The sequence below is a fragment of the Triturus cristatus genome, chromosome 5_2 (genome assembly GCF_964204655.1).
Source record: "Triturus cristatus chromosome 5_2, aTriCri1.1, whole genome shotgun sequence".
NCBI lineage: Eukaryota > Metazoa > Chordata > Amphibia > Caudata > Salamandridae > Triturus > Triturus cristatus.
In genome coordinates this window covers 183,150,637-183,173,858 of record NC_140588.1, presented here as the reverse complement: position 1 = coordinate 183,173,858, position 23,222 = coordinate 183,150,637, and positions in this window count along the sequence as shown.

Below are 23,222 nucleotides of genomic sequence, written 5' to 3'. Positions count from 1 at the left end.
CTTCGCCCCCTGATGTGCCAGTGGCACACAGTGATTCAGCCATAACACCACACACACACCTGACACACCAGACACAGAAGATGTATCAGAGGGGTAAGATGTGGATGGTAATGACTGTGTGAGGAAGGAGGTAGTAGCATCCATCCCTGCCATATTGCCTGTCCCTGCCTGGTTCAGCCCTCTGCATCATGCCCTGGAACAACACCTCTCACCGTCCCCCAAAACCCTCTGCGACATTCACCTGTACCCCGACATGGACTGCCATATCTGCTGTGGTTACCAATGACACAGCAATCCGGCTGCGGACTGAATTCTTCCAATGAACTTTACATTCCCCCAAGGACTCTGGTTGATACACCACTGGGCAACCATGTAATGTGGGCCTGGCATGGCCATGTATTGCTCCAGCTCCGACACCCCACAGAATGTGAATAAAACATTTGAAATCACACAGATGTGTCATGTCTATGTTCACTCAAGTATAAAAGTATCGATGTATGTAGGGACATTGATTGCACTAAAAGGTACACCCTGGTAAATGACATCAAGGCGCATGTTTGACCCTGACCTACATGGCCAATTAGATGACTGTGAAGGTGGGAACTATCTGTGGCCTCATTGCACATGAACAACAATCTCGCAACCCCCCAACATAGCCCCACGTCCATGTATTAATTAGGGCTGTGTGTAGAAATGTCAAAATCGGTAGCAGGCCTGAAGTAGTGTCCCCCATCACATGTGGCTACAGAACATCTCTTCGCATGACCTACTCACAAATATCAGTGTGGACATAGCCTGTTTTGATGGATCACATTGATCCACATGGCAAGAAGTTGGACACCATACTCACATTGCTGAAGACACGTAAGAGCACATGTCTAGTAATAGGGACTCACCCCCAATGTACTTGCGGCAGTCTGTCCCTCCCTGTGTACGGACAATGCTCATTGAGGCACACAATTTGTCATACTAATCAACACTCATCACAGTTGTACACTGGTGAAGTTACATAGACATCATTAGCATGTGCGTGTCAGTACGGGCAAGGCAAGGGCCACAACATGCAGACAAATGCTTAAGACACTTACAGGAACCATGAGAACATGTTGAGGTGCAAGAAATGGGTATGGAAGAATGAACACAAATCATTATGGATGGCAACGGTCTAAGCTCACCTTGCCTTGCTGGACAAGTCATGTGATGTTTGGCATCTGCTCATTGCCCCGTGTCAAGGGACACGACTCACAGTCCATGGGATCTGCATGGAGCTGTACCACAGGACTGCGCCGACTGTGTGCTCTGCTGACAGTGAACAGGTGAAAGGTACCAACAAGGTCACATGTTGTGCTACATTGCCATGTGTGTAATCTCCCTCCAGCATTATGTCAGATTTAGGAACATTGCCTAATGACGCTGTGCAGCTCCGCCCATGGGGCTGCATCACCTTGCACAGGTGAGTAACAACAAGCGTAGGTGCATGCACATGCATTCTGAGTCCGGGCGAATGCAGACATGTCCAGTGCTGTTCTGGGATATGTGACCATTCCTCCATGATGCAACAAGGTGTTGGGACCTGTGCTCTGGGTGTCAATCAGTTGTGGCTGCAGGAACGTAGTTACTCATCCATGAATGTGAGCGCAGCTTCATGGGCAATCAGTTCCAGAAGTACGTCATTCTCGAGTTCAAGGAACACGAGGGAGAGCCAATCTATTAACTGGTCCAGGCAGATGTGCTCCGTCCACACAGTTTCACCAATCCGCAACACAGCCCAATAGAGGAGCGCGTCAATGTGGTCACTGCACACGATGACTTGTGCAACCTCCCATCCACTACTGCCAGCACATACACCACATATCAAGGCATCCCATGCACGGGTATCCCAGTTGCACTCCTGTTCGTGGGCGCACACAAGTCATAATCCAGCTACTGTTGTGTTGGATAGGCAGACCTCCATGGGCCACTCGAATGTGCATGATCGACAGTGGAACCAGGGCTGGACGCATGTGACGTACGTAGGCAAGACGGAAACTCAGACGGTAACTGATTCGCAACACTGCCAGTGGCAGTGATCCCAACAGATGCAGCATTTGTACACAGTACAGTTCTGTGTGACAGGGTTGTGCATGTGCCCAGGATTGCCTGCCATTGTGTTTGTTGGTCTCGTACCACCGGCACTCCTCAGACCGGCTGCAGTTCTGTGGAGGATATGCCACAGCTCGAATCAATGAGTCATATGTGTGTTCAACGTTTGGAAGTATGGGTTGTTTTTTACCAATGTGGTGTACCTCGAGCAGGGACAAGTGTGTGTGGGGTGTGGACACGTTGGTCTTTCATTAGTGCAGTTCATGGTGTGGGCGTCGCCAGAGTCTGGTATGGTATCTCACTCAGGGGGTGCCGGCCACATTCAAGACCAAGGTTGGAGGTTCGGATGTCCTTCCGCCTTGTGTATTGAGATAAAGGAGATTTCATGCCTAATTTTAGTCTGACTACTGCTTGTATTTCTGAAATGTGATGTGGCCTTCGCACTGAAATTGATGCCAGGCCTTAGATTTAGGGTACACCAATTGTGAAACACACGCAACAGTTGGCATGTATGAGCCAAGGGCCTGATTGGTCTTGCGCTCCTGGTTCAGTCTCTCTCTTTCTCTCTCTTTCTGTCTATCTCTCTCTCTCTCTCTCTCTCTCTCTCTCTGTCCTTTGATGAGTGCCTGACACACGTTCTTATCTTGGATATTTTCTTGCAGGCTGTCGCTCACAGATTGTCCAGGGATGACCCACCATGACTCTTTCAAATAGTTGTTTGGAAAGAAATTTGATTGTGATATTTTGTTTGAACTTTCAATAATGAATGATTGATTCTGCTTTTTCTGTACTCACATGAATGTTATTTGTTGTAATTGTGCGACATCAGGCGAATGATTTTGTTCATGATTTCGTGACATTGATGTGCAATACCTTGGCCGGGGGGAGGTGGGGGGTGCCCAGGTTAGGGCCCCGTGGGGGTGGTCTGTGGGGGTGGGTTTTGTGGCCCTCTTGGGGGTCCGAGCTGCATGATCGTTGACTCCATGGCATCTGTTGTTCTTCAGGTGTAGCTCTGGGCTGGGGTCCCTTTTCTGGTGCAGGTTGTAGTCCGACTTTACACCAGGGGAGAGCAGGTGTTAAATTCCTGCTGCTAACGCGCCTTATCGCCTGTTTTGTGATCTTATCGCAGATCTGGCTGGTCGTTGAGAACGTTGTGATGTGGTGTTGTTGCGGCTTTTCGCACAGGAACGCCTACTCTGCATCTCATTAGCATTAGTTGCCGGGGTCATCTGTGGCAATGTTTTTTGCGGCTGCTATTGCGGGTAAACTGGTGATATGGGCTGTTAGCACCAGTTTCTGAATGGGGCGATTAATGTATCGCGACTTTGGCTGTGATAAAGTGCCGATAACTCGGTGATAGATCCTTGAGAATATGCCCCTATGTTGTGGTAGCTCACGCTGATCCTTTCAGTGAGCGGCACAGTCAAAGAGCGAATGGGCCCATTCGCAGTCACAAAGAACCCAAAAGCTTGATTTTAAGGGTCCAAGAACCACTTCTAAGGGTCCAAGACTACAGAGACAACTCTCGGGGGGGGGGTCAGGAGTGAGTTGAAGGCAGGCCCAGGAGCTGTATGTAATAAATTTGAAGCCTTTTATAGAAAACATCTGCAGAATCCACTTCTAAAGTCCAGACCTTGGAGTGGGCAAGGGCAGAACTTAAAAGAGCACAGTCCAGCAGCACCAGCAGAATTGCAGGAAGTCTTTTGTCTCCTTGAGACTTCAGAAAACAGGAGGGAAGCCAGCAAGTTCTTGGAGATCACTTGGAGGGAAGGCACAGTCCGAACTCTCCTTTCAGCAGAATCAGGGAGCAGCAGGTAGCAGGACTGCAAGCAGAAAAGCAGTTCCTCGAGAAAAGTAGTCCAGTTCAGTTCCTCTAAGCAGCACAGCAATTCATCTGACAGAGGTTCAGCTCAAGATCCAGAAGGGGGTGAGAGACCCAGTAGTTATACCTAAAAGTGCCTTTGATATAGGGGTGACTTCAAAAGAACTCTCTGAAGTGCACAAGGATCCCTTTCAACCCAGTCCTGTCTGCTAATCTAACCATGGGGAGTAAATCAGTGCTTATACATATACATCTTTTCTGTGGATTAAGAAGGTTGTTTTGGAAACAGATAGGGTGCTCTGTCACAATGAGCCGAGGCCGCCTTGTTGAGGTCGGGGCTCTCTGCAGAGGAAATATGTAATGGACAAGTTAGTGAAGAGAGCCTGACCCACCCGCATTTCACCAAGTCGGAATGGTACGGTGTGCCCAATCTTTTATTTGGATACTATTGCATGGCAAGGGAATGTAGAGGGAAACTTGCTCTTTTACTAAAGGACTTCAGAATATCCAGACGATGCAGGAAATAGACATAGGGATTAAGGCATGGCAATGTTAGGAGCAAAATATTATGCTTTGGAAGGACCATTAAAAGATACTTAAAAGGCTGCAATGTCCCCGTTATTAAGCAAGGTTAATGGGAAAAAGCATCGCAGTATTGAATATAAAGAATTGGGACAGAACTTTTAAAGTGTTTTCTGGGAAGCATTATGCAAAGACTATGTTGAGAACTTGTAGTCATGTCAGGGCTAATAAAGCTACGTTGTTATGCCGCATATTCAAAGATGGCTCACCTGTGAACAAGGCCATAGATCAGCCGAAACACGTTAGGTCAAAGATTGGAAAGCTAGCCCTCACTTTGTGGCTCTTTGAATAAAAACGCCTGGTATTGAAGATGGGGGTGCTCTTCTTTTCTAAGGATTAAGAAGGTTGTTCTGGATACAGATGGGGTGCTCCGTCCCCATGCCCCGAGGCCTATTAAGAATAAATACTCATTCATCTATAATCGTTCACAGTCAATTTTTCTTACGACTGTGAAGAATAGTATTATTAATTCATTCATTACATAATCCAAAACCATTATGATGATGCTCAAGCTCTGAAAGATTATGTGTGTTTTGCATAATTCTATTTCATAAATCATTAATTCTAAAAATTCACATAATAGAACGAGTTTGTTAACATGTGTAAACAGATTGAGTTCTATATGAACCTATACTTTTCTCAGAATACAGTTGACAATATTAATTAATAATTCTAACTAATGTTTTTTGGTGTGCATGAAACATGTCATGATTTGGCTCTGTATGAGCCTACATTCCTTCCTTGAAATGTAATTCACTTCATTGGTTACAATACTGGCTTACAGTATTTCTACTCATTGCCGCAAATTAGAAAATCAACTTGAGAAAAGGGGAACTTCTGAGCTCATCTACCTGTCATCTCTTTTAGTGTATTTACTTCCCTTTTTAGGTCTCGCCTGAGACAGCGCTTTAGCGCTGCTCTCGCGAGAGCTTTTGTAAATGGGGTATCTGGAAGTGCAAACGAGTGCTTTCAGGCCTCCAAATACAGTGCATGTGCGCCGGGCGCGCGCACCATTTGGAGGCCTGAAAGCACTCGTTGGCTTTCACTTTTGCGGGCCGCACGGCCGCTTTGATGTGATCGCGATCACTTTCACACAGTGCATGCGGCGCGTGCACCATTTGGCAGCCTGCGTGTACATTTCGCGGGCGCTTTGATGTTCTCAGTGAGCTGCGCGGCCACTGCGAACATCAAAGCGCCCGCGAAATGTACACGCCATTTGCCACCCCATCCCTTATCCCACTTCCTGCTTGTATTTCCATTTCTCTAGTTCATCGTTCTCTATTTAACTCGGCGAACATATATACGAGTCTAAGGTACGACGCCACAGTCTGGCGCAGAAAATGACTGACAGGCACTAAATGGACATTTTAAAGCGGACTTCCACGGTCCGCGCGCTCTTACTATGTGCTGCTCATGAAACGACCAGACACACATTCAGAAAATCACAACGGTTCAGGGTGACTCCCTGGAAATAACTTTTGCGTTTTTCAACTCTTATTGCCATCTTTTAAACCCAGTCAATAGGAATTGTTTAAAGGGAAACTGTTATAAATGGAACCCTGCCACATACTGTCTTTTGTAACATGTCTCAGTCCATCAAGGGGCGGAAGCAGGGGGGCACTCCTTCAGAGGCCAACGACATCAGTCAGTCACTGAGCTCTAGAGACGGTAGCAGCCGGGAGGCTGAACTCACCTTACTAGCTTTATTCCATGACAGTCACATTTCGTAATAAACCTTATATCGCATAAGTGGCTTTTGGGAGAAACTCTCTGCAGAAAAAACACGCGCCTTTGTCTCTATACCCACGGGGACCCTAATGTTCCCTTGCCAGCTGTATAAAGCGAGGGGGCGCTCGCTGCACATTTGTTTGACGTGATCTACATTTCACAATTACAAATACGATAAAAATCAATCCAGTCTTTCATTTTAGCGGGAGCCATACATTGGAAATGGATATTAGTACTATCTGCTAAATACAGCGCCTAGAATTAGTAGCTCTGCGCGCTACGTATACATTGAAGAATGTACAATGTCCTAATTAAAGTCCCCGCCCCCTTCTTGTTGCCCTCCCGCCCGCAGTTCTTGACGGATGTTAATGAAAGAACCGCCCCACCCTGAACGTTTTAATTTTACAACGAGGCGAGGTACAGCAGTTATATTTCCGAGCAGAGGCGATCCGCATAGCACAGCCCGGAGTGCGTTTGCAATATTCTGAATATTGCAGTTACTTTTTGAAGAGGGTGGTATAACATTGATACACATGAGAGCCGTTACTAAGAATGAACAAACCCTAACTGACATTTTTTTGTCATTATCTTAAACAAGGGAGTAATTAGGTTTAGGTCGAAAAGATACACTGAGAGAATATTTCGACTTTCATCACCCCTCCCCCACCAAGTGACACTACTACAGACATTTAAAATGTCATGCACGCCCTAAAATGACAGGAACGGCACAATAAACACCTTAATCGTCCCGTTCTTTTATGGAAGGACGTGCGTGGCATCCCTAAGAGTACTTCTTCTCTACAGAAGTTTGGGGCCGCAATAATTATTTACCCCACTAAATTGGATGTGCCTCATTGACTTATTTGGTCCATATTCATACGAGATGCTCCTCTCGTGGCTGGCACGAGCTGGATTGTGTAGCAGAAGTGATCAAAACGCAGCATAATCCAGTCATATTTTGTATAATCCCACAGTTCCATTTTATTCACTACTTAATATGTTTAATTTCATCAACGGGGCATTTTAAAGAGCAAAGTGTATTATTATTCATTTTGCTCCCCACTTTAACTTTTATTTAAGGTGTCCCTTCTGGAAGGTTTACCATTGTGGCGAGGAAAGCAGATGCGTTCGTTTTCCCTATTTACAAGCGTTCACTACCTTGAGCAGACTGCCTTTAAATATTCGGATATTTTTTAGGTCTAGTATTTGCCAAGACCTTTCGAATTCATGTTACTAAAAGTATATGTGCAAATATACTTATGGGGACTTTCAGCCATACCTGTTCATGCATTACTCAATTGTTCTGTCAACACATTGTTCTTCATCTCGCATCAAAACAGATTATGTGGCAGTGGGTCAGCCCACTGCAGTCATTGGGCAGCATCACTGTGAGTGATGTCATTTTTCCATATAAAGTTTTTTAAAAGGGGCATATCCACACGCAAAATAAGTAACCTAATTGTCAAGGACTACTACGACAATGTGCGTTTTTAAAAATTTTTTTTTTTTTTGCTTTGAGTAATTTATTTTGATATTGGCGATGGTCTGTCAGATCCCGTAGCAATAAAGATTTACAACAAGCATTTGCAATGCAATAGGTCTCGCAGTTACGCAAGTTTGAGCTATTGGCATTGTAAATGGCTATGCCTTTTATTTTGGTATTGGTTTTTAAAACATAAATACAAGACATTGTCATTTATAACGGCAATAGCTTAAACTCGCGTAAATGCGAGACCTATTGCATTGCAAATGCTTGTTTTATTAATATTGTTATATTTTACCCTAAGTGGACAGCTAATTCCTCCTCACTATTGAGACCGAGAGGCATCTTAGTTTGCAAATCTACACTGTATCTGGACTCAAACTTCTTTATTTGGTTACTCTATCTCCACCCCTCTCATTCGGAGGAACATGATCCAGACAAATAAATTAAAGTAGGTTTCTGTTACTTTTATGGTAAGTTGCAAAATGTCTTGCAACTTGGTAAGTTTGATCATTCTTTTCAATTGCTCGTGCATGCTGAAAAATCTGATGTTTCGTCGGATGCATCATGCTGCCAATATAAATAAGTTAGCACAAACATTTTAAACAATAGACACAGTATGGTGTGTTGCAGGTCAAGAACTTAGTTATAGGTTTGCTGCAGCCCAGTACTTGATATGAGAGTATCTTGCCACTATTTTTGCAAACTTTACATTAAGTTCAGGGAAAAAACCCTGTAATTTCACTGACTCGTGGACTGATTGGAGCTCTGGGTAAATGGCTCTGTACTATGATATCTTTGATTGAACAAATGTTTCTATATGTTATTTTGGGACAATTTTGTGTTGACTTTCCTACAATCGGATCAGTTTTTAAAATATGCCAATTGAGTCGTATAATCTTGCTTATTGCGCCTGCATCATTTGAAAGGATGGTGATGAGACTAAATTCTTGTTTTTTTCAGTGAATTTTTAAAGCTTTTTATGTCTATTTCCTAATTATAACATGCCTGTAACCTTTGCTTTTTACAGTGAGTTTCAAGGTTTTTAAAAATCTATTTCCTAACTATAAAATCCATGTAACCTTTTGTTTTTTTAATTGAATTTCTATGGATTTTTACTGGTAGTTGTTTTTCCAGAGTGGTGGAGAAAGGAGACGGGGCCTCCGACCAGCTCTCAGGAATACAATCGGAAGGGACTTACTGAAGGTAACAGGAGGGCTTCTTGGCCTTCGAGTTACCTCAGAATCCAAGAGGACCTCATCACCGAACCAGTATTGCACCAGGAGGTACATTTACAGAGTGTTGGAGAAAAAGGGCATGGCCTCTGAAGTCCTCACACCAGCCGCGCTCTGTGGCACTTACTGGAGGTAACACGAGGGGTAGTTGGCTCCCAGTTACCCTCTGGAGCCAAGGGAACTTTCTCTTCCAACCAACAGTGCACCAGGAGGCGTGTTTGCAGAGTGCTAGAGAAAGGAGGCTTGGCCTCCGAAGACCTCTCAGCAATCTCACAGTGTGGGACTTACTGGAGGTAACAGGAGGGCTTGTTGGCCCCAAGGATCCCCTGGACCTAAGGGAACTTCATCCCCCAATCAGCAGTGCACCAAGATGTGAGTTTGCAGAGTGGTGAAGAAAGGGGTTGGGCCACCAGTGTCTTGCCGGTCTTTTAAAAAAATGTTTTTTAGTTTTTTGGGCTCCTCTTCCCTGGGCCAATTGTGACCCCAGGGACCCAATTCCCCAGAGCCTGGCCTCTATAGTGGGTGCCCTGGTCCCACCCACTTGTTCAAAGCAGAGCACAGTTTCCTATCGCTTGGCTGGGGCAGTTAACCTCCCTCGAAGCAATAACAATCAGCTATGTCCCAGGCACCCAGGAACATAGCAGGAGCCGGCCCAGAGGGGTGGCGGTCCCCAGGGCCATATTTGTCTCCAGGAATGGGACCAGATGCCCCCCCCCAATTTTCACTTTAGCCCCCGGGAGGTGGTGGTCCCTCTGCCATGGTTCAGCAACAGATCCCCTCCATTATATTATTTGAGCCCCGTGGCTGCTCGGGGGCCATGTGGGCCCCTGTGTTTCTATGGTTTTTGCCCAGGTAGGTGTTGGACCCCAGGGCTGCGAGGGTGCCATGCAGGCCCCCCTGCATTTCGATGTTAATTGCTCCAAGCAGGCTCTGGCCCCTAGAACTGGGGGGTCTGCGTGGCCCTCCATTAATTAAAGTTAAAGCCACGTTGAGGTGGTGCTGTAGGAGTCTGCATGCCCTCTGCATTATTTAAATTTAAATTTATAGCCCTGGGGAAGTGGTGGTCCCAGGAGCTGGGGGGGGGGGGTCTGGGCGCCCTCTGCATTATTTAAATTTAAGGCCCTGGAGCGGTGGTGTCCCCTGGGGCTGTGGGGGGCTCTGTGTGCACCCCTCACATTATTTAAATTTAAATACCTGGGAAGGTGGCAGCCCTAGGGCTGCCCGGAAGACCATATTGGCCTCCCCCGCACTAATTGAATAAATCCCCCAGGGAGGTGGCGGTCTCTGGGGCTCAACCCTCGAATTTGTGACAAAATTCAATTAAAAAAAATGCTTTTAACCCCCGGCAGGGTCCATGTGAGATGCCCCCACCATACCTGGGGGTTCAGGGTATTCCTACCTGGACCTCGTTTTTTTATCTTGTACTTTTTTGTGGGACTCTGTTTCAAGCCAAGTCTCAAGATGGCTGCCAACACACCCTGGTGGAAGTGTTGGCATCCAATCAAATTTCAGTAGGATGCGCAAGTCCACTGCAAGGACTCGCGTCCCAGGATAGCATTATTTTTCCAACTTAAATATGTCTGAAACTACTGTACAAATTTACATCAAATCCCAAAAAAACGCTTTCTTGACCAGCATCTAGCTTTCTGCCAAATTTGGTGTTATTCCGTTCTGCGGTTTGGGCTGTAGTTGTGTTAAAAAAATAAAAATACCTATAGACATAAAATGAGAAAACACATTTTGGGATCCCCCCTTTTTACTTTGCCCCCGCTTGATGGATCACCCCAAAATATTTAACACAGCAGCTGCACCAAAAAGGTGGCTTTTTTTTTAAATTTTGGGAAGATTCGTCAAGCGGCGCTAAAGTTGTTGGCAAAACAATAAAACGCGTATCCTCTGGGAACTTTGGTCCTAACAATATCTACCTACTAGCTATAGCCAGTAGGTGATTTATATATATATGTTAATTAACATTTAGGTTTGGCGTTTGTGGCTAGCTGTATAATAAGCAGCAGAACGTCTTTCTTCTTCTAGTTGATAATTCTCGTTCTGAACTTTCTGTTCTGATTTGTTCCCATTATACAATGAGCGGAATGATGTACACAAATGCTCTAATAATGTTTGCATGCACAAGTCTCATAACTCCAATTTTAAGTGAAAACTCATTCGTGAATGAGCTTGCATGCTCATTTGAAATGAGTTTCAGGCAACAGAGAGGCAGTATGGGAAAATAATAACAAAAAATGACGTCCTTGTCAGTATTCGATAGGCCAAAGGACCGCTTGTAGATAATCGCGGAGTAATTGTGAATGTAAAGAAAGGGGTTTATTTCTGTCCGTATCCAAGCGGTTGCCTCGGGGTGAACTACATTGCCACGAAAGCAGAAATGTTTTTGTTTTATCTCCAATCCTTTCCTGGCACCTGGAATTATTTCCTTCACATCTGATAGCGAGGACCGAGGTGGTACGGCTCCCCAGAGGGGTGCGCTTTTGTCTGTGCTGCCCTAACATGTTGGCAGGTGATGCGACATTCTGCCAATCAAAAGCGAGCTGCACGCAGTGGTAGAATCCAAACGCAAATCCACGTTCCTATGTGCACCCCCACGTCCCTCCACCCTTGTTCGCAGCGCCGTGCATGCGAGTGCGCACGGAGTTTATCAGGCCTGCTTGTTAAATGTGATGAATCGGCATTAGCATTTCTGCAGGGCAAATCACAGATAAACATGGAAAAGGCTGCAAAAATAAACGTCTCACACGGAAGCTCTTACTTAGAAAATAAGGAAGAGATGAGAGAAGAAGTGAGCTAATTCGATTTATCTACAGGAGAACCTTTACGGAAAATATTTTTAAATCTATATCTAACAGTTATAATAACAGTGCGTTTTAGTTTAGGGTTTGTTAGATGTAGGATGTTTTGATCTAGTGGGCCTCTATGTGACAAATGAGCACTAGATGAAGTAAAGGGCTGTGTAGTAGATTAATTTACATATTGAGGGCACTGTTCACTAGGGGCCACATGTGGTTTAGCCCCAGAAAAAAGGTGTATCTGTCACATGTGTAACTTTGATGGGATTCAAAACCACAGAAAAAAGTTAAGCCGTAGGAAACTCCAACATTATTCTAACACTTGGATGCGTTAAGTAGGATTCATAAAGTATAAGCAAGGGGGCATTTGGTAAAAACAATATTCATTTTGATGTCAAGTTCCTACTTTTGGCCTAGCCTCAAGGGACGTTTGTGCCACAGATGGACAGAAGCGTATGGTGTTTAAAACCTTTTGAGAATTTTAAGATATCTTTTTCTTGTCATAGGACCTCATTTTGTCTGGTGCCGGTATGATTATGGAATATTTCAACCCATGGAATTACCAATACTGTCTGAGTGGTTGCAAAATCATACAGGGTCTGCAAAGTCGTAGGAGAGTCCTCAACAGGACCGTAGTAGCTCACACAGTTAAAAAGTTGGTCCGAAATCTTCATCTGCACCCAGGGCCACCTAGTACTATGATCTTTATGAACCATCAGGATCTCAAACTGGAGTTTCTTGCAGCATATTATCAAGAACAGTGTTAAAATTATCGCCGCTTTAGCGGCAGGAAACTGCCGCCTAAGCGGCGATAATGGGCTTGATAATATGCCCTTGAGAATTCCAATAGAAACCCATGTTCACACCAGAACATGGGCTTCTATTGGAATTCTCAAGAGCATATTATCAAGCCCACTATTGCCGCTTTTCTAAAAAAAAAAAAAACACTAGGGGGCAAATGTATGTTTGACTTGCGCCTCATTTACGCCGCCGTTGCGTCACTTTTGTGACGCAGTAGCGGCGCAAATCCTGCGCCATGGTGCGGGGTATTTACAACGTAAAGCTCTGCGCCACATGTAGGTGTTCCAGGGCAGGTGGGGGCGTTCCGGCGCAGGAACGCCTCCTAAAAGTGGCTGAGTGAAATCTACAAGATTTCACTCAGTCACTTTTGAGCCCATGCTGCGTCAAAACCCTGCACCTGCTTGAAGCAGGCGTAAGGATTGACGCAGCATTGTGAAGATAGGGCCCCCCAGAGCATTGCTGGAGCTGCGTCGCGCTTGCGACGCAACTCCAGCAATGCGTCACTTTTACGGCACAGATGCGTGACGCATCTGTGCCGTTTTTGCCCCATGGTGCGCCGCATTATAAATGTGGCGCATCCATGGTGGCGGAGCAGGGGCGCACAATAACTGGCGCATCCCTGCTGATATGTAGGGATGCGTCAGTTATTATAAATATGCCCCTAGTTCTTATTTCCGTTCTGCGCATGCTGTAGGGACTGTAGAAACTCCTGAACTGTTTCAACAGAATGGAAAATCTTGGCACGCCCTCTATGCAAAACTTTCAGTTTCTTTCATAGGTAGGCGGAAGTGGTCCTCCCTGTTTTCTTTCTGGATCCTACTTCAGAGGAGGAGTCTCTGTTGCATCTTTTAGATATGAAGCGTACCTTGTTGATTTACTTGATTCGCACTGCTTCGTTTTGTAAGGTGGACAATCTGTTTATCACTTTCGGTGTTGCACGGCAGGGCTTGAAGCCCTCCCTGTCTACTCTTAGCAGGTGGATTAAAGAGGGCTATCTACTCTGCTCATGGTGGCCAGTCTGTGGTTCCCTCGCATCCGATTCTGGGACATTCTACTCATCCTGTGGCTGTTTCTTGGGCCGTTTTTAAAGGTGTTTCCATGGAGATATTTGCAGGGTGGCCACTTGGTCTTCTCCTCATACCTTCATGACTCATTACCGGCTTTTGCCTATTCAGTTCTGATTAGAGTTTCTGTCTCAATTGTGTTTTCATTAAACATGTTGTTGCTGCAGTCCGTGTGTGGGCTGTTTTTGCTTATCCATGAAGCTGATGTTACTTTGGTATCTGCTCATGTGTGGTTACTGTGGCGAGGAAGATGGACGAGGAGGTAATGCCCTGGTTAGTTACCGGTAATCTTCATTACTCCGAGTCCTGGTCTTCCTCGCCACAGTATAGTTTCCCTTCCCCCCTGCCCTCGTTGGTTGCTTCATATCTATGGCTTTGTTTACAGGTCATGGCTATGGGGTTGTGTCCATTTATGTGATTGGTGGAGGACACTGGGGGCCATGTTGGAGGGATAGGGAGACCAGCAAGCGAACTGAATTTTACTTGGAGTTTCTGTGGGAGCATAATGCTCATGTGTGATTACTGTGGCGAGGAAGACCAGGACTCGGAGTAATGAAGATTACCAGTAAGTAACCGGGGCATTAGCTCGACTTGGCTCTAGCTCTAAAATTGCAAAAACTGGTGTTGCTTCAGTAAATTTTCGTTGTCAAAGTGGTGGTAGGTTGATATGAGGAACATGGCTGATTTGATGTTCAAGTCGATGTGGTAGTAGGTAGGTTGACGTGGTGAGGTGCATAAGCTTTGCATGTGAACTCCCGTGATCTTGGCTTAGTATTCTTTAAAGAAAATGATGGAATGTGAATACAACAAAAAATGGGAAAATTAAATTCAGATTTTAAAAAATCGCCAAATGGGGTTATCTGCTCTCTGAACACGAGGACTGCAGTAAGAAGCTAGTCAAAGACACTAAAATGTAAAACTGAAAATTGGGGCAACAGAGATACAATTGGATACATCATTCCTTCCTCTCTGTTTTCAGGAACAATAACATACACTTAAAAACAACATAAGGAACTCAAACATTAGAACTATTCGAGATCCCGAACATTTTTAATGGAAGAGGAACAACGTGACAGAATAAATTCTGTGGCAAAATGCAATTAGCTGCAAACAAGCATAAAGGAGTCCTTATCCCCTGAATAATTGATGCTGTTCTTGCTAAGTGTAAGATTTGTGACTGAATGACTTGTGAGAGTTATAAACTATGGAGAAATGTATTTTGAATTTTTGATGTGTTAACTATTTTATTGATGATAGTGGAAGTTGTTTTCCTGTATACACATTTGTATAAAGAAGGTAGAAGTTTGTTAATAAATCATTTATATTTACACGACATTGAAATGGTTTGGTAAAAGATAAATCAGTAACAACCTGTTAGGCCATAACAGAATATAATATATTGTCTAAACAAACAAACACCAATTGCATTAGGCTGGATTATCAATGTTGATTTTGCAGAGTCACACCACTCTAGCCTTTATTGTGGCATACCTCTAAGATTGTGAGTATTAGGTTAAGGGCTCTTTTCCTACATGATTTCGGAAGGATTGCAGATACACAGTTTCAAAATAAAAGTTTAAAAAGGTTGTTAGGATTTATTAAAAAGAGATTGTAATTGTCACTCAAACATTGAAGAACTATTTATGACCTGTTGTAAATTGCCCGCAAATTCCATGGAAAGATACCAGAGGCAGAATTAACAATTCCAACTGGTTTCTGCCCGTGATTTTACAGGCGTTACGATTTCTAGTATACAGAATGTGAAATAACTATGCTGACTTGAAAAAACAGGTATAAAAAACACAGGTGGTCCCAGGTTCCAGTGATGATTCGGCTCACATTTACCACCTAAAATGAGCAAGAGTTAAATGTAAGCGTGGACAGTGGGGTCATGAGACTGTGGTGGTCATGGCAGGCTTCTAGAGGACATTGCATACTCCACTGCCACTGTGTGAGGGCTTCAGGTGGGCCAGACTGAAACTCTCCTCACTGCACTCCCGGGAGCCTCACTGGTTTTATTAGGTGTGTGTTTGCACCCACAAAATCTGGCCCAGTGTTCCCATATCCAGTGGTAATCCTGAGAGGGAGCACTGGGCCACTTTAATACAAGTGAGGCAATATCAGCACCACTGGAATTATGAAGTTCAGTTCAGAGGATTTTATTTCGATCACTATAGATCAGAAAAGTACAATATAGAAAAAAACACGTACAGACACAAACAAAAACATAGACATTTAGAATGTGCATTCACAGTCCATTACAATAGCAGCACAATGAAAGAGTAAAAGTTACATTTTTAAAAGGACCAAGAATTCATCATAAACATACATTATGAAGCAGGAAAGGACCAATATGCGGCAAGGTGTGCTACATTATTCAGCAAGAAAAGGCACATTATGATAATAATGCAGGACATTATGTGATAGTCCCACCTTATTTGTCATTTTTACACATGTTAATACTATCTGGGCAAAGGTATCAGCTCATTAGTACCAGTCTGACACCCACATCCAGCATTACGAAACAGAATGATGACCAGTAAACATTCGAAAGTGCCTTCCACTGCACAACAACACATGTTATTATGTTTTAAATTACATTTGAACCATTTGAGCTAAAAAGAAAAACCTTTTTGTTAAAATCAGCAGATGATGGATTATGAGGCAACAGTAGCAAAGTTATGCTGAGAATGCTACAGCCACAGAATCACTTAACTCCGGTGGTACTGGGCAATATCTGATAAGCACGTAATTGGGGCCATAGTGGTTTGCAAAGAACTGGGGTGTAACATTTTTTAACTGCTCAAGTTAGGGTAGATGAAAATTAAAGCTTTATTCTTTGGTTGAACTGCCATTTCTTAATCCACCCTCTAGGTGGTTAGAGTCGTCTCCTGGAATGTGAATGGTCTCTTGGACCGTATCAAGAGATCAGCAGTACTTCACTATATCAAAAGATATAGACCGGATTTTGTCCTCTTCCAGGAGATGCACCTCTTTGGAACTAACTGCCCTTTCCTCAGCTGGTTTGGATACGACTGCGTCTTTCATGCAGGCTTCTCTAGACGCTCAAGGGGAGGAGGTCGCCATTCTCCTGCACATGTAAGTTCCACTGATGATAACTGTCTCTCATGTAGACCCCGATGGAAGATATGTGGAGATCAAAGGGCGCCTGGACATTAGACATTACTACTTTGTTTCATACAATATTCCCCAGCAACTCCTACGCTCCACTCTACTGGCGCTCCAGACCCTGGTGGTGGCCCTTCCCCCGGGGCAGACCTTGATTGATGGGGACTTTAATGCGGTCCCAGACCCTGTGCGAGACACGTTGGACATTCCATGCCTGGTCAGGGTGGCATGCTCCGCTCATTTGAACTCATATGCAAACTCCATTGGTCTTTGTGATGCATGGCATTCATGGAACCACACGCAGCAATCCTACACACACATGTCTGTGGCCCACAAATCCAGAATCGACCTCTTTCAGCCCCGGGCCTGTGACTTGCTACTGCTTCAGTCCGTTCAGACCCTGCCATGGAGCATATCCGATCACACGCCCCTTATCCTGGAGTGAGGTTCCTGGCTGCCCTCCTTCTGTCCGATGTGATGATTCAGTGCGTGGCACTTGATGGATCAGGAGGGTGCTGACTTCATGGAGAAGGAACTACAAGCCTTCTTCCAGACTAATCACAGCTCACTGTCCTTGGTGGAGCCTGCTTAAAGGGTATGTGAGGAGAAAGGAGCTGACACCGGTGGCAGAACTGGAGAACCAGGTCCTTACCTTTGAGCATCGGACTAGAGGACCGGACCCAGAAGATACCGAACGCCAATTAGTGCTGGCGCAGTATAGGCTGCACCAGATATATCTGGAGGAGGTGAAACCGTGCTGGAGGGCATTGACCCAGAGTGTGTATACATCAGGGATATATCCAGTAAACTACTGTACTGGCTGGCGACTCGTGACGTCTCCAACAGGATAGTGCCTGCCATTAGACACTCCTCTTGGGCTCTCTGCGAGGAGCTACCTGGGATCACACAGGCCTTTGCCTCATTCTATGAAGACCTTTACATGGAACTTCCACCCCCCCACATTTGTGATCGAGGCACCCCTCCTTAGAGATCTACCCCTGCCTTCTGTTCCAGACTCCCTGGCTCAAGCATTGGATCAGCCTTTGATGGCTGAGGACGTAGGACTGGCTATATCTGATCTACAATCATGGAGGACCTACGGTCTGATGGGTTACCAACAAATTCTTTAAATGGAACCACACCCTTTTGATACTGCACCTGTTGGCCCTCTACATGAAATCGTCGAAGTGTGGCTCCTTTACCCCTCATTCTGGCAATGTCACTACAGTGGTCACCCCGAAAGCGGACCAGCACACCAAAAATTGTTCCTTCTGCCAGTTGACCTCCCTCAATAACATGGACATTAAGATCTTTGAGAAAGTCCTAGCAACTAGGCTGAGCCAGATAATGTCTTATCTGATCCATCCTGACCAATCCGGGCTTATGCCGTGTGAAAGCACTCAGCACTGCATCTGGAGGGTGCAACTGGCCCTCTCACAATCTGAACACTTAAGTTACCCTCTGGCCCTCCTTCTTGTGGATTTCCAAAAGGCATTCCACATGATTTCATGGCCGTTTTTGACAGCAGTGCTCAAATGGGATGGCTTTAGGCCTACCTTCCTCAGGCTTGTGGGTCTCCCCTACAACACCACTGCCTCCCAATTCTGCATCAATAGTGTCCTTTTCCAACCTTTTCCGATCCTCAGAGGCATTTGTTAGGACTTTTGTATATCCCCCCCTATTATTTGCCCTTGCAAATGAGCCTTTGGAACACCTGTAATGGTGCGATGCTCAGGTTCGGGGATGGCAATGGGAGGGTGGGGTGGAGGAACGCATTACTCTATATGCAGATGATGTCCTTCTCTTCCTAGGTGACCAAATGTCCTCAGGCCCTAGATACCTTGAAATCCTCTATCTTTATTGGGAGACCGCCGGCTTGCGAAGCAACTTACTCAAATCACTTTTGGTGGTGGTGGCTGGGGATGTCGCTGAAACTCCTTTAAATTTCTTGCCATTCATGTCTCCTGTCTCCCGGATGTGGCCTGGTCTCTTAATTTTCTTCCCCTTGCCTCGGCCTTAGATAGAGACTTGCATAGATGGTTACCGCCTGCCGTTCTATCCAATGGGACACATTGCTGTCTTCAAAATTATGTGTCACCCCCGATATCCCTATAGTCTGTCAAACTTCCCCATCCGATCTCTCGGAACCTTTAAATGGAACTTCCTTAATCCTTGAACTTAACTGCTGATTGTTATTTGGCCAGCATATTTTCAGATACTTTTCTCCTTATAGTAAAACATTCTAATTGTCTTAGAGTGATTGACATTTCTAACTGATTGTTCTCAAAGTGAAACCACTTTTGAAACTGATTGTTCTAAAAGTTCAACCAGTTAAGCTCACTTAATTCCAATAAGATTCAGCTGTGAATCATTTAAACCTGAGACACCCTCCTGCAGTTTCAGCAGCAAAGCTTCTCTCTTTTCAATTCACAGTTCACATTTTTTCCTATACTCAACACTAGCAACTAAACTTAACCCTTCCAAACATCCTGTGAAGAGTGTTTCCAGATGTTTATGGATGCACAGCCTCCTTCCCTGAGACACTAAGGGGCCCTGTGATCTCATCCCCAAAGCTTATTATTTAAATTAAGGGTAAGGGGCACACTGCCCTCCTCCCCGAGCTACATTACATCCATTGGAACCTTTAAGGGGAAGGGAGCAAAGTCATCCTCAATCAGCCAATGGTGGCCCCTCGAGGGCCAAAATACATTTTAAGGGGGGGGCACCCGGCTCCCTCCTGAAGCCACTATGGGCCTTTGCGATCCTATCTCCTGGAGCCTTCCATATTTATAGAGAGGAGGTGGCGTGTCCCACCTCCCTGAGCCTGCAGTGGTCCTAGGGACCCAATATCCCAGGGCTTTTGCTTTTTAATTAAGAGGAGAGGCATGCAGTCCCCTTCCCAAATCCACGTCGAGCCCTGGATACCCCAATTCTCTGAGTGCACGCTGCCCCCCAAACCACTTTGGGCTTCAGGACTCCATCTCCCAGGGAATTTCTTTCTTTTATGGGAAACATGCACTCAGCATTCCTCCCTAAGCCAGTATTGTCCCCGACGCCCTATCCCCCAGGGCCTCAGGTGAGTACCCCAGTGCCCACCAGGGACACCCTCAGAAAATAACGTTGTGGTTGGGTGAGCCCCAGGGTCCCCTCGGCCCGAGGCGAAAGTGGACTTTTCAGCCCAGGACAATGCTGGCAGGCTATGCCCACACTCTTCTCGGCAGGGAACCACAGTGTCCTTGGGGTGGGCTCCACAGGACACTGTATTACTGCACTACGGGGGATGACTCATGAAGGGGGTCCCTCCCCTTTTTTAAAGATTTTTATCTAGGGGATCGGGTCCCCGGGCTCTATGGTGCCTCCCTCCTCATTATTAAATAATCAGCCCCAGAGGTAGGTATATCCAGGGGCCATCAGAGGCACAGGGTGGTGGGCCACATTCCTACCTCCCCATTGCTGTCAATTTGGCTCAAACGGCTAAAACCGTCGACCTCGAAGCAGGGGAACCGGTTTTGAGTTTCGGCAGGGACATTCAACATCCTGTGAGTCTGGGCAATCACTTAATCTCCCTGTGTCTAACAAAATTAATGTGCCTGTCTGTAATGCAACTGGTGCTCATGTAAAGCTCTCTGATACCTTCAGGTCAAGTTCGCTATATATAAAACTCCAAGAAAAAAACTGTCCTGGCTCGGGGAGGGTGGTCCTACTGACACCCCTTGCCACAGGGGTTAAATAATTTATGTATGAAAGAATGTTGATGGAAGTTTGTTTGTTTTTTTAAATGCCGTGATGTCACAGGGGTCCCGTTGGAGTCCGGTGGGAGACCCGTCCGTGAGATCGCACTCTTTAAAAATACATAACTATTTTGGCCCGGGGGGTCCCCCAAGTGCCAGGGGGAGCCTGGTATACCTAACCTGCCCCCTTATATATTTTTCTTATTTAAACAAAGGAAAGGGGACTAAGTCTCTGGGTGCTGTAATGGCTGCCTGCAACATTTATCTCCAATTTGCACACAGCCAGTCAGAGTGCCCGCTCCTGCAGGAGCGTGTTTCCTCTGGGAGCAAATTGGCCCAAGGGAAAAAAGTCCCCAGGGCCAACCAGGATGCTCTAACTTTTAAAATCCGGAGTGAGGAACCCAACTGTCCAGACATATGAATAAATGTTAGCCCTAATTTCTAAAGAAACTATTAAACAGATTGCCACCAAATCACAAAAAGTGTGTTTCTAGATTAACTGTCAAATTTAGTGTAATTCCATTCAGCAGTTGTTGCATTAGTGCTGCCTACAAAAGTCAATGAAAAATACATGGGATTTTGTGCTTTGCCCATTCTACTTTCGTTTGAAAATGTTCATGAAGATTCGTCAAATGGTGCCAATGTTATTTGAAAAACAAAAAAGGTATATTCTATGGAAACGTTAACCTAAATATAACTACCTGGTGGCGACGACCGCCATTCGGCCACTGGGTAGCTTGCATAAGAAACTTCAATAATCATTCTGATGCCTCAAAGATCACTGTTTACAGCTTGGTTGTTCAATTTGTTCTGAACCTACCTGACAGGCAGGCCTTGAAGCAGTTTTGACACACTTTTAAGGGCCCTGAATAGACCACTTAAAACAAGCATTTCAGATGCTTATATAATGTGAAAGTGACCTGCCTGACTGCAATCCAGCACAACTACGTCTATCAGCTGATGAAGATATCAGTTGCCACCAAGTGGAATTTTCGGTTGCATGGGGTTGAGCAGTTAATTCTGCGTTAAAAGGCCAGAATAGGATATTGAATGACTTCCAGACGGTTGGTCATGCTGGGTGAATGCGGTATGTCACCAAAATATCGACTCTGTAATAGCGACCTGGGCATATATCGGCTCCAAAATATTGATATGCACTATGTAAATGTATGTGTTTTTGTAAAGCACACTGCTGCAGAGGCATCGCGGCGCTGTAGACCACTGGGGAACACGTCCTGGCTATCCCTGTGAGATGGTCCCTCCTGGGTATCTCCAAGGTGAAACCAAGCATCCCCAGCAAATGTGGGGGGCCGTTGTGGAGATGAGGCAAGCTAATGCCCAGAGTTGCTGTGTGTGATTCCTGTTTAGAGTGGGCACCGAGGCAAGAATTATTAAGTCCGCTGGCCCTGGTCCACGACCCTACCGCGTTGGGAATTGAACCCTGGTCCCAGGCCGTCCTCTGCTTCCGGGACTGCCGCCTCTAACCAGTGAGCCACACTACTCCACATGCAGCTAAGGTCATTAGATGATGAGTTAGAATAGTGAAGCTATTCTTCCCTCTGCATGGTTATGTTGATGAGATTGTGGTATTCAATATTCTAGTGTTGAAACACGTGAAAGTCGATATTTCTGTCAGGAAACAATTTGATAAGCTGAAAGTCAAATTGTTAATGATTCTCAAAACATTTCACAAGTGTTTGGCATCACTATGCAGCTTGGGCTGTGACAGTAAACAGAAATTTCTGAATTTCAGCCATTTTGAAAACAAAAACTGAGAGCGTGATGGTGGAATCAGTCAGAAAGCAGGTGGAAATAGTTGTTCATCAGTGTCAATTGCCATCTCCCCAGGTCCTGCACTGATCCTGGAGAATGACCTGGAACGACTTAGCATTGGGATCTATCTAGTGCAGGGGCATTCCTTAACTACTTGTAGGTGTGAGATGTGCCCACTATTACTGTCACCCCTAGTTGCTCTCCCAGGGATAACTCACTCTATCACCAGCCTTGGAAGAAGGGTTTTATGACTCTGTACAGATACATACATGGACCATAAAGCTCACCTTTGCGAAATCGGATTCATGTTTTTTTCAGGATCAGACAAAATTAACATGCATCTATCAGTGGCTTCTGATCAATTCAGTATAAAGAAACAGCAAACACTTGAGTAGTCACAGCATGTAAAGTTAAATCCGGGACATAGACATCTTTCACAAGTATTTGTGGACTGTGGTGGGCAGTCTTTATAATGTGGGACATTGTTAACTCAGGAAACGCAAATAAACACTACATACATTCTTTAAATGATTACAGTTGATAAAAGTGTGGCTGGCATGAAGTTTGTCCCAGAGTTTTCTTTTGTTGGTGGCAGAGGGTTTTATGGCCTGAGAGCTACATATAGGCTTCCAATGCTGCTGACCATGCAGGACCCCTGTTGAATATTACTGAAGCTTGGTGAAAATCTTTTCACAGTAGTAGAACCTAAGAAATTGCCACCATAGGTGGATTAGAGCTGGAGAAGTAGGAGATCCAAGTTGGAGGGAGCAGTGCAGGATCCAAGGGGAAAGTGGGCTGGAGCTGCACATGGTCAAGGGTTCAGAGCAAGGTCCAAGCAAGGGAGCAACACTGCGCTCAAAGGGGAAAAGGAAGTGACTGTGGATGCTCAAAAAGGTGGGTGCATTGTCCAGCCATTTTGTGCACCACCAATTTGATCATTTTAATGTAGATTTATTTAAACCACTTGTACACATTTGAGTTTGTGTAT